Here is a 23,388-nt window from a genome sequence, read left to right as displayed (position 1 = left end):
TGTAGGTAAAAACATGGCCCTACACAGACGTTCTACTCTTTTCCTATTTATTCGTCATGTGTGCACTGCAGTAGAGCGACGCCCACTACAAAAGACGTATTCTTTACATTCAATTTCAGCGTATACGTCGCGACTGCCATATGACAGGGCCTGTCTCTCGATGTCGATTTGTATTTGGTGTCTCTTAAGTGTCGATCTGCAGTGGGCCGCTGTTGGCCGAGAGACGTGCAGTCGCCTTACATGAAGCCCCATGGGCAACGCCAGTGCCACTGTGGACAACAGCATACTGTAGCCAGAGAGAGGAGCCGAAAGGCGCATTTCGCAGTCGAGCCACGCTATCCCACAAGCTGTGCACTAGGACAGGATTGTGCAGACCGCAAACTTCTGGTGGCCCGACGCTCGTCGTCGATCGTAAGGGCGAAACAGTCAAGAGATTTGGAAAACGGCAATGTGGACACCCCCTGCAGCAGCTGTGTGCCAAATCCGATATCTGGTCGAGGGCTGCAAGATTCAGTATGATGAAGTGACAATTCGGGGATAGCTCACAAACGCTAAGCTGCCGCCTTCTTAGCTCAGTGGTAGAGCACTGGTCTCGTAAACCAGGGGTCGTGAGTTCGAACCTCACAGAAGGCATTCATTTTTTTAACCTTCCTGCAAGGAGCGGAGCTATCTCGAGCAGCATCTAACACATGGCAGTACACTGAATGAAAGGGATGTTCTACAGCCTATGAAAAGTATTCTACTGGCCTCAGAGGTTTTCTGAATGCATAGGCACAACAGTGGTTTGTATGCATTTTGTAGTATAATGTCATGCTTGGCGATGTCATTCGTGTACGAGCCTCGCTACAGTGTGCATGCACGTTATCCATGTGAAGAGGCGCAAGCAGATGCTACCATTCTGCGAGATTCCTGCAGAAGGTATACGAATTGCGTTGATATACAGAGCACAAGTGAGCCAAATTCAAGGCCTCCGTGGCGCAATCGGCTAGCGCGTTCGGCTGTTAACCGAAAGGTTGGTGGTTCGAGCCCACCCGGGGGCGAAATCGTTTTAACCGGCACCGAGGTGAGGACATACGTCAACTTTGTTAGAGATACACAGCTAGCGTGACAATTTGGCTGTGTTTGAGTGATGCCACAGAGCCTTATACACATTCAGCCAAGTGACACTGTAGGTAAAAACATGGCCCTACACAGACGTTCTACTCTTTTCCTATTTATTCGTCATGTGTGCACTGCAGTAGAGCGACGCCCACTACAAAAGACGTATTCTTTACATTCAATTTCAGCGTATACGTCGCGACTGCCATATGACAGGGCCTGTCTCTCGATGTCGATTTGTATTTGGTGTCTCTTAAGTGTCGATCTGCAGTGGGCCGCTGTTGGCCGAGAGACGTGCAGTCGCCTTACATGAAGCCCCATGGGCAACGCCAGTGCCACTGTGGACAACAGCATACTGTAGCCAGAGAGAGGAGCCGAAAGGCGCATTTCGCAGTCGAGCCACGCTATCCCACAAGCTGTGCACTAGGACAGGATTGTGCAGACCGCAAACTTCTGGTGGCCCGACGCTCGTCGTCGATCGTAAGGGCGAAACAGTCAAGAGATTTGGAAAACGGCAATGTGGACACCCCCTGCAGCAGCTGTGTGCCAAATCCGATATCTGGTCGAGGGCTGCAAGATTCAGTATGATGAAGTGACAATTCGGGGATAGCTCACAAACGCTAAGCTGCCGCCTTCTTAGCTCAGTGGTAGAGCACTGGTCTCGTAAACCAGGGGTCGTGAGTTCGAACCTCACAGAAGGCATTCATTTTTTTAACCTTCCTGCAAGGAGCGGAGCTATCTCGAGCAGCATCTAACACATGGCAGTACACTGAATGAAAGGGATGTTCTACAGCCTATGAAAAGTATTCTACTGGCCTCAGAGGTTTTCTGAATGCATAGGCACAACAGTGGTTTGTATGCATTTTGTAGTATAATGTCATGCTTGGCGATGTCATTCGTGTACGAGCCTCGCTACAGTGTGCATGCACGTTATCCATGTGAAGAGGCGCAAGCAGATGCTACCATTCTGCGAGATTCCTGCAGAAGGTATACGAATTGCGTTGATATACAGAGCACAAGTGAGCCAAATTCAAGGCCTCCGTGGCGCAATCGGCTAGCGCGTTCGGCTGTTAACCGAAAGGTTGGTGGTTCGAGCCCACCCGGGGGCGAAATCGTTTTAACCGGCACCGAGGTGAGGACATACGTCAACTTTGTTAGAGATACACAGCTAGCGTGACAATTTGCCTGTGTTTGAGTGATGCCACAGAGCCTTATACACATTCAGCCAAGTGACACTGTAGGTAAAAACATGGCCCTACACAGACGTTCTACTCTTTTCCTATTTATTCGTCATGTGTGCACTGCAGTAGAGCGACGCCCACTACAAAAGACGTATTCTTTACATTCAATTTCAGCGTATACGTCGCGACTGCCATATGACAGGGCCTGTCTCTCGATGTCGATTTGTATTTGGTGTCTCTTAAGTGTCGATCTGCAGTGGGCCGCTGTTGGCCGAGAGACACGTATTCGTGTACGAGCCTCGCTACAGTGTGCATGCACGTTATCCATGTGAAGAGGCGCAAGCAGATGCTACCATTCTGCGAGATTCCTGCAGAAGGTATACGAATTGCGTTGATATACAGAGCACAAGTGAGCCAAATTCAAGGCCTCCGTGGCGCAATCGGCTAGCGCGTTCGGCTGTTAACCGAAAGGTTGGTGGTTCGAGCCCACCCGGGGGCGAAATCGTTTTAACCGGCACCGAGGTGAGGACATACGTCAACTTTGTTAGAGATACACAGCTAGCGTGACAATTTGGCTGTGTTTGAGTGATGCCACAGAGCCTTATACACATTCAGCCAAGTGACACTGTAGGTAAAAACATGGCCCTACACAGACGTTCTACTCTTTTCCTATTTATTCGTCATGTGTGCACTGCAGTAGAGCGACGCCCACTACAAAAGACGTATTCTTTACATTCAATTTCAGCGTATACGTCGCGACTGCCATATGACAGGGCCTGTCTCTCGATGTCGATTTGTATTTGGTGTCTCTTAAGTGTCGATCTGCAGTGGGCCGCTGTTGGCCGAGAGACGTGCAGTCGCCTTACATGAAGCCCCATGGGCAACGCCAGTGCCACTGTGGACAACAGCATACTGTAGCCAGAGAGAGGAGCCGAAAGGCGCATTTCGCAGTCGAGCCACGCTATCCCACAAGCTGTGCACTAGGACAGGATTGTGCAGACCGCAAACTTCTGGTGGCCCGACGCTCGTCGTCGATCGTAAGGGCGAAACAGTCAAGAGATTTGGAAAACGGCAATGTGGACACCCCCTGCAGCAGCTGTGTGCCAAATCCGATATCTGGTCGAGGGCTGCAAGATTCAGTATGATGAAGTGACAATTCGGGGATAGCTCACAAACGCTAAGCTGCCGCCTTCTTAGCTCAGTGGTAGAGCACTGGTCTCGTAAACCAGGGGTCGTGAGTTCGAACCTCACAGAAGGCATTCATTTTTTTAACCTTCCTGCAAGGAGCGGAGCTATCTCGAGCAGCATCTAACACATGGCAGTACACTGAATGAAAGGGATGTTCTACAGCCTATGAAAAGTATTCTACTGGCCTCAGAGGTTTTCTGAATGCATAGGCACAACAGTGGTTTGTATGCATTTTGTAGTATAATGTCATGCTTGGCGATGTCATTCGTGTACGAGCCTCGCTACAGTGTGCATGCACGTTATCCATGTGAAGAGGCGCAAGCAGATGCTACCATTCTGCGAGATTCCTGCAGAAGGTATACGAATTGCGTTGATATACAGAGCACAAGTGAGCCAAATTCAAGGCCTCCGTGGCGCAATCGGCTAGCGCGTTCGGCTGTTAACCGAAAGGTTGGTGGTTCGAGCCCACCCGGGGGCGAAATCGTTTTAACCGGCACCGAGGTGAGGACATACGTCAACTTTGTTAGAGATACACAGCTAGCGTGACAATTTGCCTGTGTTTGAGTGATGCCACAGAGCCTTATACACATTCAGCCAAGTGACACTGTAGGTAAAAACATGGCCCTACACAGACGTTCTACTCTTTTCCTATTTATTCGTCATGTGTGCACTGCAGTAGAGCGACGCCCACTACAAAAGACGTATTCTTTACATTCAATTTCAGCGTATACGTCGCGACTGCCATATGACAGGGCCTGTCTCTCGATGTCGATTTGTATTTGGTGTCTCTTAAGTGTCGATCAGCAGTGGGCCGCTGTTGGCCGAGAGACGTGCAGTCGCCTTACGTGAAGCCCCATGGGCAACGCCAGTGCCACTGTGGACAACAGCATACTGTAGCCAGAGAGAGGAGCCGAAAGGCGCATTTCGCAGTCGAGCCACGCTATCCCACAAGCTGTGCACTAGGACAGGATTGTGCAGACCGCAAACTTCTGGTGGCCCGACGCTCGTCGTCGATCGTAAGGGCGAAACAGTCAAGAGATTTGGAAAACGGCAATGTGGACACCCCCTGCAGCAGCTGTGTGCCAAATCCGATATCTGGTCGAGGGCTGCAAGATTCAGTATGATGAAGTGACAATTCGGGGATAGCTCACAAACGCTAAGCTGCCGCCTTCTTAGCTCAGTGGTAGAGCACTGGTCTCGTAAACCAGGGGTCGTGAGTTCGAATCTCACAGAAGGCATTCATTTTTTTAACCTTCCTGCAAGGAGCGGAGCTATCTCGAGCAGCATCTAACACATGGCAGTACACTGAATGAAAGGGATGTTCTACAGCCTATGAAAAGTATTCTACTGGCCTCAGAGGTTTTCTGAATGCATAGGCACAACAGTGGTTTGTATGCATTTTGTAGTATAATGTCATGCTTGGCGATGTCATTCGTGTACGAGCCTCGCTACAGTGTGCATGCACGTTATCCATGTGAAGAGGCGCAAGCAGATGCTACCATTCTGCGAGATTCCTGCAGAAGGTATACGAATTGCGTTGATATACAGAGCACAAGTGAGCCAAATTCAAGGCCTCCGTGGCGCAATCGGCTAGCGCGTTCGGCTGTTAACCGAAAGGTTGGTGGTTCGAGCCCACCCGGGGGCGAAATCGTTTTAACCGGCACCGAGGTGAGGACATACGTCAACTTTGTTAGAGATACACAGCTAGCGTGACAATTTGCCTGTGTTTGAGTGATGCCACAGAGCCTTATACACATTCAGCCAAGTGACACTGTAGGTAAAAACATGGCCCTACACAGACGTTCTACTCTTTTCCTATTTATTCGTCATGTGTGCACTGCAGTAGAGCGACGCCCACTACAAAAGACGTATTCTTTACATTCAATTTCAGCGTATACGTCGCGACTGCCATATGACAGGGCCTGTCTCTCGATGTCGATTTGTATTTGGTGTCTCTTAAGTGTCGATCTGCAGTGGGCCGCTGTTGGCCGAGAGACGTGCAGTCGCCTTACATGAAGCCCCATGGGCAACGCCAGTGCCACTGTGGACAACAGCATACTGTAGCCAGAGAGAGGAGCCGAAAGGCGCATTTCGCAGTCGAGCCACGCTATCCCACAAGCTGTGCACTAGGACAGGATTGTGCAGACCGCAAACTTCTGGTGGCCCGACGCTCGTCGTCGATCGTAAGGGCGAAACAGTCAAGAGATTTGGAAAACGGCAATGTGGACACCCCCTGCAGCAGCTGTGTGCCAAATCCGATATCTGGTCGAGGGCTGCAAGATTCAGTATGATGAAGTGACAATTCGGGGATAGCTCACAAACGCTAAGCTGCCGCCTTCTTAGCTCAGTGGTAGAGCACTGGTCTCGTAAACCAGGGGTCGTGAGTTCGAACCTCACAGAAGGCATTCATTTTTTTAACCTTCCTGCAAGGAGCGGAGCTATCTCGAGCAGCATCTAACACATGGCAGTACACTGAATGAAAGGGATGTTCTACAGCCTATGAAAAGTATTCTACTGGCCTCAGAGGTTTTCTGAATGCATAGGCACAACAGTGGTTTGTATGCATTTTGTAGTATAATGTCATGCTTGGCGATGTCATTCGTGTACGAGCCTCGCTACAGTGTGCATGCACGTTATCCATGTGAAGAGGCGCAAGCAGATGCTACCATTCTGCGAGATTCCTGCAGAAGGTATACGAATTGCGTTGATATACAGAGCACAAGTGAGCCAAATTCAAGGCCTCCGTGGCGCAATCGGCTAGCGCGTTCGGCTGTTAACCGAAAGGTTGGTGGTTCGAGCCCACCCGGGGGCGAAATCGTTTTAACCGGCACCGAGGTGAGGACATACGTCAACTTTGTTAGAGATACACAGCTAGCGTGACAATTTGGCTGTGTTTGAGTGATGCCACAGAGCCTTATACACATTCAGCCAAGTGACACTGTAGGTAAAAACATGGCCCTACACAGACGTTCTACTCTTTTCCTATTTATTCGTCATGTGTGCACTGCAGTAGAGCGACGCCCACTACAAAAGACGTATTCTTTACATTCAATTTCAGCGTATACGTCGCGACTGCCATATGACAGGGCCTGTCTCTCGATGTCGATTTGTATTTGGTGTCTCTTAAGTGTCGATCTGCAGTGGGCCGCTGTTGGCCGAGAGACACGTATTCGTGTACGAGCCTCGCTACAGTGTGCATGCACGTTATCCATGTGAAGAGGCGCAAGCAGATGCTACCATTCTGCGAGATTCCTGCAGAAGGTATACGAATTGCGTTGATATACAGAGCACAAGTGAGCCAAATTCAAGGCCTCCGTGGCGCAATCGGCTAGCGCGTTCGGCTGTTAACCGAAAGGTTGGTGGTTCGAGCCCACCCGGGGGCGAAATCGTTTTAACCGGCACCGAGGTGAGGACATACGTCAACTTTGTTAGAGATACACAGCTAGCGTGACAATTTGGCTGTGTTTGAGTGATGCCACAGAGCCTTATACACATTCAGCCAAGTGACACTGTAGGTAAAAACATGGCCCTACACAGACGTTCTACTCTTTTCCTATTTATTCGTCATGTGTGCACTGCAGTAGAGCGACGCCCACTACAAAAGACGTATTCTTTACATTCAATTTCAGCGTATACGTCGCGACTGCCATATGACAGGGCCTGTCTCTCGATGTCGATTTGTATTTGGTGTCTCTTAAGTGTCGATCTGCAGTGGGCCGCTGTTGGCCGAGAGACGTGCAGTCGCCTTACATGAAGCCCCATGGGCAACGCCAGTGCCACTGTGGACAACAGCATACTGTAGCCAGAGAGAGGAGCCGAAAGGCGCATTTCGCAGTCGAGCCACGCTATCCCACAAGCTGTGCACTAGGACAGGATTGTGCAGACCGCAAACTTCTGGTGGCCCGACGCTCGTCGTCGATCGTAAGGGCGAAACAGTCAAGAGATTTGGAAAACGGCAATGTGGACACCCCCTGCAGCAGCTGTGTGCCAAATCCGATATCTGGTCGAGGGCTGCAAGATTCAGTATGATGAAGTGACAATTCGGGGATAGCTCACAAACGCTAAGCTGCCGCCTTCTTAGCTCAGTGGTAGAGCACTGGTCTCGTAAACCAGGGGTCGTGAGTTCGAACCTCACAGAAGGCATTCATTTTTTTAACCTTCCTGCAAGGAGCGGAGCTATCTCGAGCAGCATCTAACACATGGCAGTACACTGAATGAAAGGGATGTTCTACAGCCTATGAAAAGTATTCTACTGGCCTCAGAGGTTTTCTGAATGCATAGGCACAACAGTGGTTTGTATGCATTTTGTAGTATAATGTCATGCTTGGCGATGTCATTCGTGTACGAGCCTCGCTACAGTGTGCATGCACGTTATCCATGTGAAGAGGCGCAAGCAGATGCTACCATTCTGCGAGATTCCTGCAGAAGGTATACGAATTGCGTTGATATACAGAGCACAAGTGAGCCAAATTCAAGGCCTCCGTGGCGCAATCGGCTAGCGCGTTCGGCTGTTAACCGAAAGGTTGGTGGTTCGAGCCCACCCGGGGGCGAAATCGTTTTAACCGGCACCGAGGTGAGGACATACGTCAACTTTGTTAGAGATACACAGCTAGCGTGACAATTTGCCTGTGTTTGAGTGATGCCACAGAGCCTTATACACATTCAGCCAAGTGACACTGTAGGTAAAAACATGGCCCTATACAGACGTTCTACTCTTTTCCTATTTATTCGTCATGTGTGCACTGCAGTAGAGCGACGCCCACTACAAAAGACGTATTCTTTACATTCAATTTCAGCGTATACGTCGCGACTGCCATATGACAGGGCCTGTCTCTCGATGTCGATTTGTATTTGGTGTCTCTTAAGTGTCGATCAGCAGTGGGCCGCTGTTGGCCGAGAGACGTGCAGTCGCCTTACGTGAAGCCCCATGGGCAACGCCAGTGCCACTGTGGACAACAGCATACTGTAGCCAGAGAGAGGAGCCGAAAGGCGCATTTCGCAGTCGAGCCACGCTATCCCACAAGCTGTGCACTAGGACAGGATTGTGCAGACCGCAAACTTCTGGTGGCCCGACGCTCGTCGTCGATCGTAAGGGCGAAACAGTCAAGAGATTTGGAAAACGGCAATGTGGACACCCCCTGCAGCAGCTGTGTGCCAAATCCGATATCTGGTCGAGGGCTGCAAGATTCAGTATGATGAAGTGACAATTCGGGGATAGCTCACAAACGCTAAGCTGCCGCCTTCTTAGCTCAGTGGTAGAGCACTGGTCTCGTAAACCAGGGGTCGTGAGTTCGAACCTCACAGAAGGCATTCATTTTTTTAACCTTCCTGCAAGGAGCGGAGCTATCTCGAGCAGCATCTAACACATGGCAGTACACTGAATGAAAGGGATGTTCTACAGCCTATGAAAAGTATTCTACTGGCCTCAGAGGTTTTCTGAATGCATAGGCACAACAGTGGTTTGTATGCATTTTGTAGTATAATGTCATGCTTGGCGATGTCATTCGTGTACGAGCCTCGCTACAGTGTGCATGCACGTTATCCATGTGAAGAGGCGCAAGCAGATGCTACCATTCTGCGAGATTCCTGCAGAAGGTATACGAATTGCGTTGATATACAGAGCACAAGTGAGCCAAATTCAAGGCCTCCGTGGCGCAATCGGCTAGCGCGTTCGGCTGTTAACCGAAAGGTTGGTGGTTCGAGCCCACCCGGGGGCGAAATCGTTTTAACCGGCACCGAGGTGAGGACATACGTCAACTTTGTTAGAGATACACAGCTAGCGTGACAATTTGCCTGTGTTTGAGTGATGCCACAGAGCCTTATACACATTCAGCCAAGTGACACTGTAGGTAAAAACATGGCCCTACACAGACGTTCTACTCTTTTCCTATTTATTCGTCATGTGTGCACTGCAGTAGAGCGACGCCCACTACAAAAGACGTATTCTTTACATTCAATTTCAGCGTATACGTCGCGACTGCCATATGACAGGGCCTGTCTCTCGATGTCGATTTGTATTTGGTGTCTCTTAAGTGTCGATCTGCAGTGGGCCGCTGTTGGCCGAGAGACGTGCAGTCGCCTTACATGAAGCCCCATGGGCAACGCCAGTGCCACTGTGGACAACAGCATACTGTAGCCAGAGAGAGGAGCCGAAAGGCGCATTTCGCAGTCGAGCCACGCTATCCCACAAGCTGTGCACTAGGACAGGATTGTGCAGACCGCAAACTTCTGGTGGCCCGACGCTCGTCGTCGATCGTAAGGGCGAAACAGTCAAGAGATTTGGAAAACGGCAATGTGGACACCCCCTGCAGCAGCTGTGTGCCAAATCCGATATCTGGTCGAGGGCTGCAAGATTCAGTATGATGAAGTGACAATTCGGGGATAGCTCACAAACGCTAAGCTGCCGCCTTCTTAGCTCAGTGGTAGAGCACTGGTCTCGTAAACCAGGGGTCGTGAGTTCGAACCTCACAGAAGGCATTCATTTTTTTAACCTTCCTGCAAGGAGCGGAGCTATCTCGAGCAGCATCTAACACATGGCAGTACACTGAATGAAAGGGATGTTCTACAGCCTATGAAAAGTATTCTACTGGCCTCAGAGGTTTTCTGAATGCATAGGCACAACAGTGGTTTGTATGCATTTTGTAGTATAATGTCATGCTTGGCGATGTCATTCGTGTACGAGCCTCGCTACAGTGTGCATGCACGTTATCCATGTGAAGAGGCGCAAGCAGATGCTACCATTCTGCGAGATTCCTGCAGAAGGTATACGAATTGCGTTGATATACAGAGCACAAGTGAGCCAAATTCAAGGCCTCCGTGGCGCAATCGGCTAGCGCGTTCGGCTGTTAACCGAAAGGTTGGTGGTTCGAGCCCACCCGGGGGCGAAATCGTTTTAACCGGCACCGAGGTGAGGACATACGTCAACTTTGTTAGAGATACACAGCTAGCGTGACAATTTGGCTGTGTTTGAGTGATGCCACAGAGCCTTATACACATTCAGCCAAGTGACACTGTAGGTAAAAACATGGCCCTACACAGACGTTCTACTCTTTTCCTATTTATTCGTCATGTGTGCACTGCAGTAGAGCGACGCCCACTACAAAAGACGTATTCTTTACATTCAATTTCAGCGTATACGTCGCGACTGCCATATGACAGGGCCTGTCTCTCGATGTCGATTTGTATTTGGTGTCTCTTAAGTGTCGATCTGCAGTGGGCCGCTGTTGGCCGAGAGACGTGCAGTCGCCTTACGTGAAGCCCCATGGGCAACGCCAGTGCCACTGTGGACAACAGCATACTGTAGCCAGAGAGAGGAGCCGAAAGGCGCATTTCGCAGTCGAGCCACGCTATCCCACAAGCTGTGCACTAGGACAGGATTGTGCAGACCGCAAACTTCTGGTGGCCCGACGCTCGTCGTCGATCGTAAGGGCGAAACAGTCAAGAGATTTGGAAAACGGCAATGTGGACACCCCCTGCAGCAGCTGTGTGCCAAATCCGATATCTGGTCGAGGGCTGCAAGATTCAGTATGATGAAGTGACAATTCGGGGATAGCTCACAAACGCTAAGCTGCCGCCTTCTTAGCTCAGTGGTAGAGCACTGGTCTCGTAAACCAGGGGTCGTGAGTTCGAACCTCACAGAAGGCATTCATTTTTTTAACCTTCCTGCAAGGAGCGGAGCTATCTCGAGCAGCATCTAACACATGGCAGTACACTGAATGAAAGGGATGTTCTACAGCCTATGAAAAGTATTCTACTGGCCTCAGAGGTTTTCTGAATGCATAGGCACAACAGTGGTTTGTATGCATTTTGTAGTATAATGTCATGCTTGGCGATGTCATTCGTGTACGAGCCTCGCTACAGTGTGCATGCACGTTATCCATGTGAAGAGGCGCAAGCAGATGCTACCATTCTGCGAGATTCCTGCAGAAGGTATACGAATTGCGTTGATATACAGAGCACAAGTGAGCCAAATTCAAGGCCTCCGTGGCGCAATCGGCTAGCGCGTTCGGCTGTTAACCGAAAGGTTGGTGGTTCGAGCCCACCCGGGGGCGAAATCGTTTTAACCGGCACCGAGGTGAGGACATACGTCAACTTTGTTAGAGATACACAGCTAGCGTGACAATTTGCCTGTGTTTGAGTGATGCCACAGAGCCTTATACACATTCAGCCAAGTGACACTGTAGGTAAAAACATGGCCCTACACAGACGTTCTACTCTTTTCCTATTTATTCGTCATGTGTGCACTGCAGTAGAGCGACGCCCACTACAAAAGACGTATTCTTTACATTCAATTTCAGCGTATACGTCGCGACTGCCATATGACAGGGCCTGTCTCTCGATGTCGATTTGTATTTGGTGTCTCTTAAGTGTCGATCTGCAGTGGGCCGCTGTTGGCCGAGAGACGTGCAGTCGCCTTACATGAAGCCCCATGGGCAACGCCAGTGCCACTGTGGACAACAGCATACTGTAGCCAGAGAGAGGAGCCGAAAGGCGCATTTCGCAGTCGAGCCACGCTATCCCACAAGCTGTGCACTAGGACAGGATTGTGCAGACCGCAAACTTCTGGTGGCCCGACGCTCGTCGTCGATCGTAAGGGCGAAACAGTCAAGAGATTTGGAAAACGGCAATGTGGACACCCCCTGCAGCAGCTGTGTGCCAAATCCGATATCTGGTCGAGGGCTGCAAGATTCAGTATGATGAAGTGACAATTCGGGGATAGCTCACAAACGCTAAGCTGCCGCCTTCTTAGCTCAGTGGTAGAGCACTGGTCTCGTAAACCAGGGGTCGTGAGTTCGAACCTCACAGAAGGCATTCATTTTTTTAACCTTCCTGCAAGGAGCGGAGCTATCTCGAGCAGCATCTAACACATGGCAGTACACTGAATGAAAGGGATGTTCTACAGCCTATGAAAAGTATTCTACTGGCCTCAGAGGTTTTCTGAATGCATAGGCACAACAGTGGTTTGTATGCATTTTGTAGTATAATGTCATGCTTGGCGATGTCATTCGTGTACGAGCCTCGCTACAGTGTGCATGCACGTTATCCATGTGAAGAGGCGCAAGCAGATGCTACCATTCTGCGAGATTCCTGCAGAAGGTATACGAATTGCGTTGATATACAGAGCACAAGTGAGCCAAATTCAAGGCCTCCGTGGCGCAATCGGCTAGCGCGTTCGGCTGTTAACCGAAAGGTTGGTGGTTCGAGCCCACCCGGGGGCGAAATCGTTTTAACCGGCACCGAGGTGAGGACATACGTCAACTTTGTTAGAGATACACAGCTAGCGTGACAATTTGGCTGTGTTTGAGTGATGCCACAGAGTCTTATACACATTCAGCCAAGTGACACTGTAGGTAAAAACATGGCCCTACACAGACGTTCTACTCTTTTCCTATTTATTCGTCATGTGTGCACTGCAGTAGAGCGACGCCCACTACAAAAGACGTATTCTTTACATTCAATTTCAGCGTATACGTCGCGACTGCCATATGACAGGGCCTGTCTCTCGATGTCGATTTGTATTTGGTGTCTCTTAAGTGTCGATCTGCAGTGGGCCGCTGTTGGCCGAGAGACGTGCAGTCGCCTTACGTGAAGCCCCATGGGCAACGCCAGTGCCACTGTGGACAACAGCATACTGTAGCCAGAGAGAGGAGCCGAAAGGCGCATTTCGCAGTCGAGCCACGCTATCCCACAAGCTGTGCACTAGGACAGGATTGTGCAGACCGCAAACTTCTGGTGGCCCGACGCTCGTCGTCGATCGTAAGGGCGAAACAGTCAAGAGATTTGGAAAACGGCAATGTGGACACCCCCTGCAGCAGCTGTGTGCCAAATCCGATATCTGGTCGAGGGCTGCAAGATTCAGTATGATGAAGTGACAATTCGGGGATAGCTCACAAACGCTAAGCTGCCGCCTTCTTAGCTCAGTGGTAGAGCACTGGTCTCGTAAACCAGGGGTCGTGAGTTCGAACCTCACAGAAGGCATTCATTTTTTTAACCTTCCTGCAAGGAGCGGAGCTATCTCGAGCAGCATCTAACACATGGCAGTACACTGAATGAAAGGGATGTTCTACAGCCTATGAAAAGTATTCTACTGGCCTCAGAGGTTTTCTGAATGCATAGGCACAACAGTGGTTTGTATGCATTTTGTAGTATAATGTCATGCTTGGCGATGTCATTCGTGTACGAGCCTCGCTACAGTGTGCATGCACGTTATCCATGTGAAGAGGCGCAAGCAGATGCTACCATTCTGCGAGATTCCTGCAGAAGGTATACGAATTGCGTTGATATACAGAGCACAAGTGAGCCAAATTCAAGGCCTCCGTGGCGCAATCGGCTAGCGCGTTCGGCTGTTAACCGAAAGGTTGGTGGTTCGAGCCCACCCGGGGGCGAAATCGTTTTAACCGGCACCGAGGTGAGGACATACGTCAACTTTGTTAGAGATACACAGCTAGCGTGACAATTTGGCTGTGTTTGAGTGATGCCACAGAGCCTTATACACATTCAGCCAAGTGACACTGTAGGTAAAAACATGGCCCTACACAGACGTTCTACTCTTTTCCTATTTATTCGTCATGTGTGCACTGCAGTAGAGCGACGCCCACTACAAAAGACGTATTCTTTACATTCAATTTCAGCGTATACGTCGCGACTGCCATATGACAGGGCCTGTCTCTCGATGTCGATTTGTATTTGGTGTCTCTTAAGTGTCGATCTGCAGTGGGCCGCTGTTGGCCGAGAGACGTGCAGTCGCCTTACGTGAAGCCCCATGGGCAACGCCAGTGCCACTGTGGACAACAGCATACTGTAGCCAGAGAGAGGAGCCGAAAGGCGCATTTCGCAGTCGAGCCACGCTATCCCACAAGCTGTGCACTAGGACAGGATTGTGCAGACCGCAAACTTCTGGTGGCCCGACGCTCGTCGTCGATCGTAAGGGCGAAACAGTCAAGAGATTTGGAAAACGGCAATGTGGACACCCCCTGCAGCAGCTGTGTGCCAAATCCGATATCTGGTCGAGGGCTGCAAGATTCAGTATGATGAAGTGACAATTCGGGGATAGCTCACAAACGCTAAGCTGCCGCCTTCTTAGCTCAGTGGTAGAGCACTGGTCTCGTAAACCAGGGGTCGTGAGTTCGAACCTCACAGAAGGCATTCATTTTTTTAACCTTCCTGCAAGGAGCGGAGCTATCTCGAGCAGCATCTAACACATGGCAGTACACTGAATGAAAGGGATGTTCTACAGCCTATGAAAAGTATTCTACTGGCCTCAGAGGTTTTCTGAATGCATAGGCACAACAGTGGTTTGTATGCATTTTGTAGTATAATGTCATGCTTGGCGATGTCATTCGTGTACGAGCCTCGCTACAGTGTGCATGCACGTTATCCATGTGAAGAGGCGCAAGCAGATGCTACCATTCTGCGAGATTCCTGCAGAAGGTATACGAATTGCGTTGATATACAGAGCACAAGTGAGCCAAATTCAAGGCCTCCGTGGCGCAATCGGCTAGCGCGTTCGGCTGTTAACCGAAAGGTTGGTGGTTCGAGCCCACCCGGGGGCGAAATCGTTTTAACCGGCACCGAGGTGAGGACATACGTCAACTTTGTTAGAGATACACAGCTAGCGTGACAATTTGCCTGTGTTTGAGTGATGCCACAGAGTCTTATACACATTCAGCCAAGTGACACTGTAGGTAAAAACATGGCCCTACACAGACGTTCTACTCTTTTCCTATTTATTCGTCATGTGTGCACTGCAGTAGAGCGACGCCCACTACAAAAGACGTATTCTTTACATTCAATTTCAGCGTATACGTCGCGACTGCCATATGACAGGGCCTGTCTCTCGATGTCGATTTGTATTTGGTGTCTCTTAAGTGTCGATCTGCAGTGGGCCGCTGTTGGCCGAGAGACGTGCAGTCGCCTTACGTGAAGCCCCATGGGCAACGCCAGTGCCACTGTGGACAACAGCATACTGTAGCCAGAGAGAGGAGCCGAAAGGCGCATTTCGCAGTCGAGCCACGCTATCCCACAAGCTGTGCACTAGGACAGGATTGTGCAGACCGCAAACTTCTGGTGGCCCGACGCTCGTCGTCGATCGTAAGGGCGAAACAGTCAAGAGATTTGGAAAACGGCAATGTGGACACCCCCTGCAGCAGCTGTGTGCCAAATCCGATATCTGGTCGAGGGCTGCAAGATTCAGTATGATGAAGTGACAATTCGGGGATAGCTCACAAACGCTAAGCTGCCGCCTTCTTAGCTCAGTGGTAGAGCACTGGTCTCGTAAACCAGGGGTCGTGAGTTCGAACCTCACAGAAGGCATTCATTTTTTTAACCTTCCTGCAAGGAGCGGAGCTATCTCGAGCAGCATCTAACACATGGCAGTACACTGAATGAAAGGGATGTTCTACAGCCTATGAAAAGTATTCTACTGGCCTCAGAGGTTTTCTGAATGCATAGGCACAACAGTGGTTTGTATGCATTTTGTAGTATAATGTCATGCTTGGCGATGTCATTCGTGTACGAGCCTCGCTACAGTGTGCATGCACGTTATCCATGTGAAGAGGCGCAAGCAGATGCTACCATTCTGCGAGATTCCTGCAGAAGGTATACGAATTGCGTTGATATACAGAGCACAAGTGAGCCAAATTCAAGGCCTCCGTGGCGCAATCGGCTAGCGCGTTCGGCTGTTAACCGAAAGGTTGGTGGTTCGAGCCCACCCGGGGGCGAAATCGTTTTAACCGGCACCGAGGTGAGGACATACGTCAACTTTGTTAGAGATACACAGCTAGCGTGACAATTTGGCTGTGTTTGAGTGATGCCACAGAGCCTTATACACATTCAGCCAAGTGACACTGTAGGTAAAAACATGGCCCTACACAGACGTTCTACTCTTTTCCTATTTATTCGTCATGTGTGCACTGCAGTAGAGCGACGCCCACTACAAAAGACGTATTCTTTACATTCAATTTCAGCGTATACGTCGCGACTGCCATATGACAGGGCCTGTCTCTCGATGTCGATTTGTATTTGGTGTCTCTTAAGTGTCGATCTGCAGTGGGCCGCTGTTGGCCGAGAGACGTGCAGTCGCCTTACGTGAAGCCCCATGGGCAACGCCAGTGCCACTGTGGACAACAGCATACTGTAGCCAGAGAGAGGAGCCGAAAGGCGCATTTCGCAGTCGAGCCACGCTATCCCACAAGCTGTGCACTAGGACAGGATTGTGCAGACCGCAAACTTCTGGTGGCCCGACGCTCGTCGTCGATCGTAAGGGCGAAACAGTCAAGAGATTTGGAAAACGGCAATGTGGACACCCCCTGCAGCAGCTGTGTGCCAAATCCGATATCTGGTCGAGGGCTGCAAGATTCAGTATGATGAAGTGACAATTCGGGGATAGCTCACAAACGCTAAGCTGCCGCCTTCTTAGCTCAGTGGTAGAGCACTGGTCTCGTAAACCAGGGGTCGTGAGTTCGAACCTCACAGAAGGCATTCATTTTTTTAACCTTCCTGCAAGGAGCGGAGCTATCTCGAGCAGCATCTAACACATGGCAGTACACTGAATGAAAGGGATGTTCTACAGCCTATGAAAAGTATTCTACTGGCCTCAGAGGTTTTCTGAATGCATAGGCACAACAGTGGTTTGTATGCATTTTGTAGTATAATGTCATGCTTGGCGATGTCATTCGTGTACGAGCCTCGCTACAGTGTGCATGCACGTTATCCATGTGAAGAGGCGCAAGCAGATGCTACCATTCTGCGAGATTCCTGCAGAAGGTATACGAATTGCGTTGATATACAGAGCACAAGTGAGCCAAATTCAAGGCCTCCGTGGCGCAATCGGCTAGCGCGTTCGGCTGTTAACCGAAAGGTTGGTGGTTCGAGCCCACCCGGGGGCGAAATCGTTTTAACCGGCACCGAGGTGAGGACATACGTCAACTTTGTTAGAGATACACAGCTAGCGTGACAATTTGGCTGTGTTTGAGTGATGCCACAGAGCCTTATACACATTCAGCCAAGTGACACTGTAGGTAAAAACATGGCCCTACACAGACGTTCTACTCTTTTCCTATTTATTCGTCATGTGTGCACTGCAGTAGAGCGACGCCCACTACAAAAGACGTATTCTTTACATTCAATTTCAGCGTATACGTCGCGACTGCCATATGACAGGGCCTGTCTCTCGATGTCGATTTGTATTTGGTGTCTCTTAAGTGTCGATCTGCAGTGGGCCGCTGTTGGCCGAGAGACGTGCAGTCGCCTTACGTGAAGCCCCATGGGCAACGCCAGTGCCACTGTGGACAACAGCATACTGTAGCCAGAGAGAGGAGCCGAAAGGCGCATTTCGCAGTCGAGCCACGCTATCCCACAAGCTGTGCACTAGGACAGGATTGTGCAGACCGCAAACTTCTGGTGGCCCGACGCTCGTCGTCGATCGTAAGGGCGAAACAGTCAAGAGATTTGGAAAACGGCAATGTGGACACCCCCTGCAGCAGCTGTGTGCCAAATCCGATATCTGGTCGAGGGCTGCAAGATTCAGTATGATGAAGTGACTATTCGGGGATAGCTCACAAACGCTAAGCTGCCGCCTTCTTAGCTCAGTGGTAGAGCACTGGTCTCGTAAACCAGGGGTCGTGAGTTCGAACCTCACAGAAGGCATTCATTTTTTTAACCTTCCTGCAAGGAGCGGAGCTATCTCGAGCAGCATCTAACACATGGCAGTACACTGAATGAAAGGGATGTTCTACAGCCTATGAAAAGTATTCTACTGGCCTCAGAGGTTTTCTGAATGCATTGGCACAACAGTGGTTTGTATGCATTTTGTAGTATAATGTCATGCTTGGCGATGTCATTCGTGTACGAGCCTCGCTACAGTGTGCATGCACGTTATCCATGTGAAGAGGCGCAAGCAGATGCTACCATTCTGCGAGATTCCTGCAGAAGGTATACGAATTGCGTTGATATACAGAGCACAAGTGAGCCAAATTCAAGGCCTCCGTGGCGCAATCGGCTAGCGCGTTCGGCTGTTAACCGAAAGGTTGGTGGTTCGAGCCCACCCGGGGGCGAAATCTTTTTAACCGGCACCGAGGTGAGGACATACGTCAACTTTGTTAGAGATACACAGCTAGCGTGACAATTTGCCTGTGTTTGAGTGATGCCACAGAGCCTTATACACATTCAGCCAAGTGACACTGTAGGTAAAAACATGGCCCTACACAGACGTTCTACTCTTTTCCTATTTATTCGTCATGTGTGCACTGCAGTAGAGCGACGCCCACTACAAAAGACGTATTCTTTACATTCAATTTCAGCGTATACGTCGCGACTGCCATATGACAGGGCCTGTCTCTCGATGTCGATTTGTATTTGGTGTCTCTTAAGTGTCGATCTGCAGTGGGCCGCTGTTGGCCGAGAGACGTGCAGTCGCCTTACATGAAGCCCCATGGGCAACGCCAGTGCCACTGTGGACAACAGCATACTGTAGCCAGAGAGAGGAGCCGAAAGGCGCATTTCGCAGTCGAGCCACGCTATCCCACAAGCTGTGCACTAGGACAGGATTGTGCAGACCGCAAACTTCTGGTGGCCCGACGCTCGTCGTCGATCGTAAGGGCGAAACAGTCAAGAGATTTGGAAAACGGCAATGTGGACACCCCCTGCAGCAGCTGTGTGCCAAATCCGATATCTGGTCGAGGGCTGCAAGATTCAGTATGATGAAGTGACAATTCGGGGATAGCTCACAAACGCTAAGCTGCCGCCTTCTTAGCTCAGTGGTAGACCACTGGTCTCGTAAACCAGGGGTCGTGAGTTCGAACCTCACAGAAGGCATTCATTTTTTTAACCTTCCTGCAAGGAGCGGAGCTATCTCGAGCAGCATCTAACACATGGCAGTACACTGAATGAAAGGGATGTTCTACAGCCTATGAAAAGTATTCTACTGGCCTCAGAGGTTTTCTGAATGCATTGGCACAACAGTGGTTTGTATGCATTTTGTAGTATAATGTCATGCTTGGCGATGTCATTCGTGTACGAGCCTCGCTACAGTGTGCATGCACGTTATCCATGTGAAGAGGCGCAAGCAGATGCTACCATTCTGCGAGATTCCTGCAGAAGGTATACGAATTGCGTTGATATACAGAGCACAAGTGTGCCAAATTCAAGGCCTCCGTGGCGCAATCGGCTAGCGCGTTCGGCTGTTAACCGAAAGGTTGGTGGTTCGAGCCCACCCGGGGGCGAAATCGTTTTAACCGGCACCGAGGTGAGGACATACGTCAACTTTGTTAGAGATACACAGCTAGCGTGACAATTTGGCTGTGTTTGAGTGATGCCACAGAGCCTTATACACATTCAGCCAAGTGACACTGTAGGTAAAAACATGGCCCTATACAGACGTTCTACTCTTTTCCTATTTATTCGTCATGTGTGCACTGCAGTAGAGCGACGCCCACTACAAAAGACGTATTCTTTACATTCAATTTCAGCGTATACGTCGCGACTGCCATATGACAGGGCCTGTCTCTCGATGTCGATTTGTATTTGGTGTCTCTTAAGTGTCGATCTGCAGTAGGCCGCTGTTGGCCGAGAGACGTGCAGTCGCCTTACGTGAAGCCCCATGGGCAACGCCAGTGCCACTGTGGACAACAGCATACTGTAGCCAGAGAGAGGAGCCGAAAGGCGCATTTCGCAGTCGAGCCACGCTATCCCACAAGCTGTGCACTAGGACAGGATTGTGCAGACCGCAAACTTCTGGTGGCCCGACGCTCGTCGTCGATCGTAAGGGCGAAACAGTCAAGAGATTTGGAAAACGGCAATGTGGACACCCCCTGCAGCAGCTGTGTGCCAAATCCGATATCTGGTCGAGGGCTGCAAGATTCAGTATGATGAAGTGACAATTCGGGGATAGCTCACAAACGCTAAGCTGCCGCCTTCTTAGCTCAGTGGTAGAGCAGTGGTCTCGTAAACCAGGGGTCGTGAGTTCGAACCTCACAGAAGGCATTCATTTTTTTAACCTTCCTGCAAGGAGCGGAGCTATCTCGAGCAGCATCTAACACATGGCAGTACACTGAATGAAAGGGATGTTCTACAGCCTATGAAAAGTATTCTACTGGCCTCAGAGGTTTTCTGAATGCATAGGCACAACAGTGGTTTGTATGCATTTTGTAGTATAATGTCATGCTTGGCGATGTCATTCGTGTACGAGCCTCGCTACAGTGTGCATGCACGTTATCCATGTGAAGAGGCGCAAGCAGATGCTACCATTCTGCGAGATTCCTGCAGAAGGTATACGAATTGCGTTGATATACAGAGCACAAGTGAGCCAAATTCAAGGCCTCCGTGGCGCAATCGGCTAGCGCGTTCGGCTGTTAACCGAAAGGTTGGTGGTTCGAGCCCACCCGGGGGCGAAATCGTTTTAACCGGCACCGAGGTGAGGACATACGTCAACTTTGTTAGAGATACACAGCTAGCGTGACAATTTGGCTGTGTTTGAGTGATGCCACAGAGCCTTATACACATTCAGCCAAGTGACACTGTAGGTAAAAACATGGCCCTACACAGACGTTCTACTCTTTTCCTATTTATTCGTCATGTGTGCACTGCAGTAGAGCGACGCCCACTACAAAAGACGTATTCTTTACATTCAATTTCAGCGTATACGTCGCGACTGCCATATGACAGGGCCTGTCTCTCGATGTCGATTTGTATTTGGTGTCTCTTAAGTGTCGATCTGCAGTGGGCCGCTGTTGGCCGAGAGACGTGCAGTCGCCTTACGTGAAGCCCCATGGGCAACGCCAGTGCCACTGTGGACAACAGCATACTGTAGCCAGAGAGAGGAGCCGAAAGGCGCATTTCGCAGTCGAGCCACGCTATCCCACAAGCTGTGCACTAGGACAGGATTGTGCAGACCGCAAACTTCTGGTGGCCCGACGCTCGTCGTCGATCGTAAGGGCGAAACAGTCAAGAGATTTGGAAAACGGCAATGTGGACACCCCCTGCAGCAGCTGTGTGCCAAATCCGATATCTGGTCGAGGGCTGCAAGATTCAGTATGATGAAGTGACAATTCGGGGATAGCTCACAAACGCTAAGCTGCCGCCTTCTTAGCTCAGTGGTAGAGCACTGGTCTCGTAAACCAGGGGTCGTGAGTTCGAACCTCACAGAAGGCATTCATTTTTTTAACCTTCCTGCAAGGAGCGGAGCTATCTCGAGCAGCATCTAACACATGGCAGTACACTGAATGAAAGGGATGTTCTACAGCCTATGAAAAGTATTCTACTGGCCTCAGAGGTTTTCTGAATGCATAGGCACAACAGTGGTTTGTATGCATTTTGTAGTATAATGTCATGCTTGGCGATGTCATTCGTGTACGAGCCTCGCTACAGTGTGCATGCACGTTATCCATGTGAAGAGGCGCAAGCAGATGCTACCATTCTGCGAGATTCCTGCAGAAGGTATACGAATTGCGTTGATATACAGAGCACAAGTGAGCCAAATTCAAGGCCTCCGTGGCGCAATCGGCTAGCGCGTTCGGCTGTTAACCGAAAGGTTGGTGGTTCGAGCCCACCCGGGGGCGAAATCGTTTTAACCGGCACCGAGGTGAGGACATACGTCAACTTTGTTAGAGATACACAGCTAGCGTGACAATTTGGCTGTGTTTGAGTGATGCCACAGAGCCTTATACACATTCAGCCAAGTGACACTGTAGGTAAAAACATGGCCCTACACAGACGTTCTACTCTTTTCCTATTTATTCGTCATGTGTGCACTGCAGTAGAGCGACGCCCACTACAAAAGACGTATTCTTTACATTCAATTTCAGCGTATACGTCGCGACTGCCATATGACAGGGCCTGTCTCTCGATGTCGATTTGTATTTGGTGTCTCTTAAGTGTCGATCTGCAGTGGGCCGCTGTTGGCCGAGAGACGTGCAGTCGCCTTACATGAAGCCCCATGGGCAACGCCAGTGCCACTGTGGACAACAGCATACTGTAGCCAGAGAGAGGAGCCGAAAGGCGCATTTCGCAGTCGAGCCACGCTATCCCACAAGCTGTGCACTAGGACAGGATTGTGCAGACCGCAAACTTCTGGTGGCCCGACGCTCGTCGTCGATCGTAAGGGCGAAACAGTCAAGAGATTTGGAAAACGGCAATGTGGACACCCCCTGCAGCAGCTGTGTGCCAAATCCGATATCTGGTCGAGGGCTGCAAGATTCAGTATGATGAAGTGACAATTCGGGGATAGCTCACAAACGCTAAGCTGCCGCCTTCTTAGCTCAGTGGTAGAGCACTGGTCTCGTAAACCAGGGGTCGTGAGTTCGAACCTCACAGAAGGCATTCATTTTTTTAACCTTCCTGCAAGGAGCGGAGCTATCTCGAGCAGCATCTAACACATGGCAGTACACTGAATGAAAGGGATGTTCTACAGCCTATGAAAAGTATTCTACTGGCCTCAGAGGTTTTCTGAATGCATAGGCACAACAGTGGTTTGTATGCATTTTGTAGTATAATGTCATGCTTGGCGATGTCATTCGTGTACGAGCCTCGCTACAGTGTGCATGCACGTTATCCATGTGAAGAGGCGCAAGCAGATGCTACCATTCTGCGAGATTCCTGCAGAAGGTATACGAATTGCGTTGATATACAGAGCACAAGTGAGCCAAATTCAAGGCCTCCGTGGCGCAATCGGCTAGCGCGTTCGGCTGTTAACCGAAAGGTTGGTGGTTCGAGCCCACCCGGGGGCGAAATCGTTTTAACCGGCACCGAGGTGAGGACATACGTCAACTTTGTTAGAGATACACAGCTAGCGTGACAATTTGCCTGTGTTTGAGTGATGCCACAGAGTCTTATACACATTTAGCCAAGTGACACTGTAGGTAAAAACATGGCCCTACACAGACGTTCTACTCTTTTCCTATTTATTCGTCATGTGTGCACTGCAGTA

The 23,388-nt window shown here is 50.2% G+C and overlaps 40 non-coding genes across 40 annotated transcripts; all 40 read left to right on the top strand.

Moving 5' to 3' along the window:
• The first annotated feature begins 561 nt into the window (after window positions 1–561).
• Trnat-cgu (transfer RNA threonine (anticodon CGU)) lies at window positions 562–633 on the top strand. The gene has a single exon. It is a non-coding gene; the product is annotated as a tRNA-Thr (tRNA).
• Window positions 634–966: 333 nt separating this feature from the next.
• Window positions 967–1,040, top strand: Trnan-guu (transfer RNA asparagine (anticodon GUU)). The gene has a single exon. It is a non-coding gene; the product is annotated as a tRNA-Asn (tRNA).
• Window positions 1,041–1,728: 688 nt separating this feature from the next.
• Window positions 1,729–1,800, top strand: Trnat-cgu (transfer RNA threonine (anticodon CGU)). Its single transcript has one exon. It is a non-coding gene; the product is annotated as a tRNA-Thr (tRNA).
• Window positions 1,801–2,133: 333 nt separating this feature from the next.
• Window positions 2,134–2,207, top strand: Trnan-guu (transfer RNA asparagine (anticodon GUU)). Its single transcript has one exon. It is a non-coding gene; the product is annotated as a tRNA-Asn (tRNA).
• A 497-nt stretch (window positions 2,208–2,704) lies between these two features.
• Window positions 2,705–2,778, top strand: Trnan-guu (transfer RNA asparagine (anticodon GUU)). Its single transcript has one exon. It is a non-coding gene; the product is annotated as a tRNA-Asn (tRNA).
• Window positions 2,779–3,466: 688 nt separating this feature from the next.
• Window positions 3,467–3,538, top strand: Trnat-cgu (transfer RNA threonine (anticodon CGU)). The gene has a single exon. It is a non-coding gene; the product is annotated as a tRNA-Thr (tRNA).
• A 333-nt stretch (window positions 3,539–3,871) lies between these two features.
• Window positions 3,872–3,945, top strand: Trnan-guu (transfer RNA asparagine (anticodon GUU)). Its single transcript has one exon. It is a non-coding gene; the product is annotated as a tRNA-Asn (tRNA).
• Window positions 3,946–4,633: 688 nt separating this feature from the next.
• Window positions 4,634–4,705, top strand: Trnat-cgu (transfer RNA threonine (anticodon CGU)). Its single transcript has one exon. It is a non-coding gene; the product is annotated as a tRNA-Thr (tRNA).
• Window positions 4,706–5,038: 333 nt separating this feature from the next.
• On the top strand, window positions 5,039–5,112 carry Trnan-guu (transfer RNA asparagine (anticodon GUU)). The gene has a single exon. It is a non-coding gene; the product is annotated as a tRNA-Asn (tRNA).
• A 688-nt stretch (window positions 5,113–5,800) lies between these two features.
• Window positions 5,801–5,872, top strand: Trnat-cgu (transfer RNA threonine (anticodon CGU)). The gene has a single exon. It is a non-coding gene; the product is annotated as a tRNA-Thr (tRNA).
• Window positions 5,873–6,205: 333 nt separating this feature from the next.
• Window positions 6,206–6,279, top strand: Trnan-guu (transfer RNA asparagine (anticodon GUU)). Its single transcript has one exon. It is a non-coding gene; the product is annotated as a tRNA-Asn (tRNA).
• A 497-nt stretch (window positions 6,280–6,776) lies between these two features.
• On the top strand, window positions 6,777–6,850 carry Trnan-guu (transfer RNA asparagine (anticodon GUU)). Its single transcript has one exon. It is a non-coding gene; the product is annotated as a tRNA-Asn (tRNA).
• Window positions 6,851–7,538: 688 nt separating this feature from the next.
• On the top strand, window positions 7,539–7,610 carry Trnat-cgu (transfer RNA threonine (anticodon CGU)). Its single transcript has one exon. It is a non-coding gene; the product is annotated as a tRNA-Thr (tRNA).
• A 333-nt stretch (window positions 7,611–7,943) lies between these two features.
• Window positions 7,944–8,017, top strand: Trnan-guu (transfer RNA asparagine (anticodon GUU)). Its single transcript has one exon. It is a non-coding gene; the product is annotated as a tRNA-Asn (tRNA).
• A 688-nt stretch (window positions 8,018–8,705) lies between these two features.
• Window positions 8,706–8,777, top strand: Trnat-cgu (transfer RNA threonine (anticodon CGU)). Its single transcript has one exon. It is a non-coding gene; the product is annotated as a tRNA-Thr (tRNA).
• Window positions 8,778–9,110: 333 nt separating this feature from the next.
• Window positions 9,111–9,184, top strand: Trnan-guu (transfer RNA asparagine (anticodon GUU)). The gene has a single exon. It is a non-coding gene; the product is annotated as a tRNA-Asn (tRNA).
• Window positions 9,185–9,872: 688 nt separating this feature from the next.
• Window positions 9,873–9,944, top strand: Trnat-cgu (transfer RNA threonine (anticodon CGU)). The gene has a single exon. It is a non-coding gene; the product is annotated as a tRNA-Thr (tRNA).
• A 333-nt stretch (window positions 9,945–10,277) lies between these two features.
• Trnan-guu (transfer RNA asparagine (anticodon GUU)) lies at window positions 10,278–10,351 on the top strand. The gene has a single exon. It is a non-coding gene; the product is annotated as a tRNA-Asn (tRNA).
• A 688-nt stretch (window positions 10,352–11,039) lies between these two features.
• On the top strand, window positions 11,040–11,111 carry Trnat-cgu (transfer RNA threonine (anticodon CGU)). Its single transcript has one exon. It is a non-coding gene; the product is annotated as a tRNA-Thr (tRNA).
• A 333-nt stretch (window positions 11,112–11,444) lies between these two features.
• Window positions 11,445–11,518, top strand: Trnan-guu (transfer RNA asparagine (anticodon GUU)). The gene has a single exon. It is a non-coding gene; the product is annotated as a tRNA-Asn (tRNA).
• A 688-nt stretch (window positions 11,519–12,206) lies between these two features.
• Window positions 12,207–12,278, top strand: Trnat-cgu (transfer RNA threonine (anticodon CGU)). Its single transcript has one exon. It is a non-coding gene; the product is annotated as a tRNA-Thr (tRNA).
• A 333-nt stretch (window positions 12,279–12,611) lies between these two features.
• Window positions 12,612–12,685, top strand: Trnan-guu (transfer RNA asparagine (anticodon GUU)). The gene has a single exon. It is a non-coding gene; the product is annotated as a tRNA-Asn (tRNA).
• A 688-nt stretch (window positions 12,686–13,373) lies between these two features.
• Window positions 13,374–13,445, top strand: Trnat-cgu (transfer RNA threonine (anticodon CGU)). Its single transcript has one exon. It is a non-coding gene; the product is annotated as a tRNA-Thr (tRNA).
• A 333-nt stretch (window positions 13,446–13,778) lies between these two features.
• On the top strand, window positions 13,779–13,852 carry Trnan-guu (transfer RNA asparagine (anticodon GUU)). Its single transcript has one exon. It is a non-coding gene; the product is annotated as a tRNA-Asn (tRNA).
• A 688-nt stretch (window positions 13,853–14,540) lies between these two features.
• On the top strand, window positions 14,541–14,612 carry Trnat-cgu (transfer RNA threonine (anticodon CGU)). The gene has a single exon. It is a non-coding gene; the product is annotated as a tRNA-Thr (tRNA).
• Window positions 14,613–14,945: 333 nt separating this feature from the next.
• Window positions 14,946–15,019, top strand: Trnan-guu (transfer RNA asparagine (anticodon GUU)). Its single transcript has one exon. It is a non-coding gene; the product is annotated as a tRNA-Asn (tRNA).
• A 688-nt stretch (window positions 15,020–15,707) lies between these two features.
• Window positions 15,708–15,779, top strand: Trnat-cgu (transfer RNA threonine (anticodon CGU)). Its single transcript has one exon. It is a non-coding gene; the product is annotated as a tRNA-Thr (tRNA).
• A 333-nt stretch (window positions 15,780–16,112) lies between these two features.
• On the top strand, window positions 16,113–16,186 carry Trnan-guu (transfer RNA asparagine (anticodon GUU)). Its single transcript has one exon. It is a non-coding gene; the product is annotated as a tRNA-Asn (tRNA).
• A 688-nt stretch (window positions 16,187–16,874) lies between these two features.
• Trnat-cgu (transfer RNA threonine (anticodon CGU)) lies at window positions 16,875–16,946 on the top strand. The gene has a single exon. It is a non-coding gene; the product is annotated as a tRNA-Thr (tRNA).
• Window positions 16,947–17,279: 333 nt separating this feature from the next.
• Window positions 17,280–17,353, top strand: Trnan-guu (transfer RNA asparagine (anticodon GUU)). Its single transcript has one exon. It is a non-coding gene; the product is annotated as a tRNA-Asn (tRNA).
• Window positions 17,354–18,041: 688 nt separating this feature from the next.
• Trnat-cgu (transfer RNA threonine (anticodon CGU)) lies at window positions 18,042–18,113 on the top strand. The gene has a single exon. It is a non-coding gene; the product is annotated as a tRNA-Thr (tRNA).
• A 333-nt stretch (window positions 18,114–18,446) lies between these two features.
• Trnan-guu (transfer RNA asparagine (anticodon GUU)) lies at window positions 18,447–18,520 on the top strand. Its single transcript has one exon. It is a non-coding gene; the product is annotated as a tRNA-Asn (tRNA).
• A 688-nt stretch (window positions 18,521–19,208) lies between these two features.
• Trnat-cgu (transfer RNA threonine (anticodon CGU)) lies at window positions 19,209–19,280 on the top strand. The gene has a single exon. It is a non-coding gene; the product is annotated as a tRNA-Thr (tRNA).
• A 333-nt stretch (window positions 19,281–19,613) lies between these two features.
• On the top strand, window positions 19,614–19,687 carry Trnan-guu (transfer RNA asparagine (anticodon GUU)). The gene has a single exon. It is a non-coding gene; the product is annotated as a tRNA-Asn (tRNA).
• Window positions 19,688–20,375: 688 nt separating this feature from the next.
• Trnat-cgu (transfer RNA threonine (anticodon CGU)) lies at window positions 20,376–20,447 on the top strand. Its single transcript has one exon. It is a non-coding gene; the product is annotated as a tRNA-Thr (tRNA).
• Window positions 20,448–20,780: 333 nt separating this feature from the next.
• Window positions 20,781–20,854, top strand: Trnan-guu (transfer RNA asparagine (anticodon GUU)). The gene has a single exon. It is a non-coding gene; the product is annotated as a tRNA-Asn (tRNA).
• Window positions 20,855–21,542: 688 nt separating this feature from the next.
• Trnat-cgu (transfer RNA threonine (anticodon CGU)) lies at window positions 21,543–21,614 on the top strand. Its single transcript has one exon. It is a non-coding gene; the product is annotated as a tRNA-Thr (tRNA).
• A 333-nt stretch (window positions 21,615–21,947) lies between these two features.
• On the top strand, window positions 21,948–22,021 carry Trnan-guu (transfer RNA asparagine (anticodon GUU)). Its single transcript has one exon. It is a non-coding gene; the product is annotated as a tRNA-Asn (tRNA).
• A 688-nt stretch (window positions 22,022–22,709) lies between these two features.
• Window positions 22,710–22,781, top strand: Trnat-cgu (transfer RNA threonine (anticodon CGU)). The gene has a single exon. It is a non-coding gene; the product is annotated as a tRNA-Thr (tRNA).
• Window positions 22,782–23,114: 333 nt separating this feature from the next.
• Trnan-guu (transfer RNA asparagine (anticodon GUU)) lies at window positions 23,115–23,188 on the top strand. The gene has a single exon. It is a non-coding gene; the product is annotated as a tRNA-Asn (tRNA).
• The last annotated feature ends 200 nt before the right edge of the window (window positions 23,189–23,388 follow it).

Source organism: Schistocerca nitens, chromosome 6 (genome assembly GCF_023898315.1).
Source record: "Schistocerca nitens isolate TAMUIC-IGC-003100 chromosome 6, iqSchNite1.1, whole genome shotgun sequence".
Taxonomy (NCBI): Eukaryota; Metazoa; Arthropoda; class Insecta; order Orthoptera; family Acrididae; genus Schistocerca; species Schistocerca nitens.
Note: the sequence above shows the minus strand (reverse complement) of the source record. Positions and strands in the feature narration are given on the sequence as shown.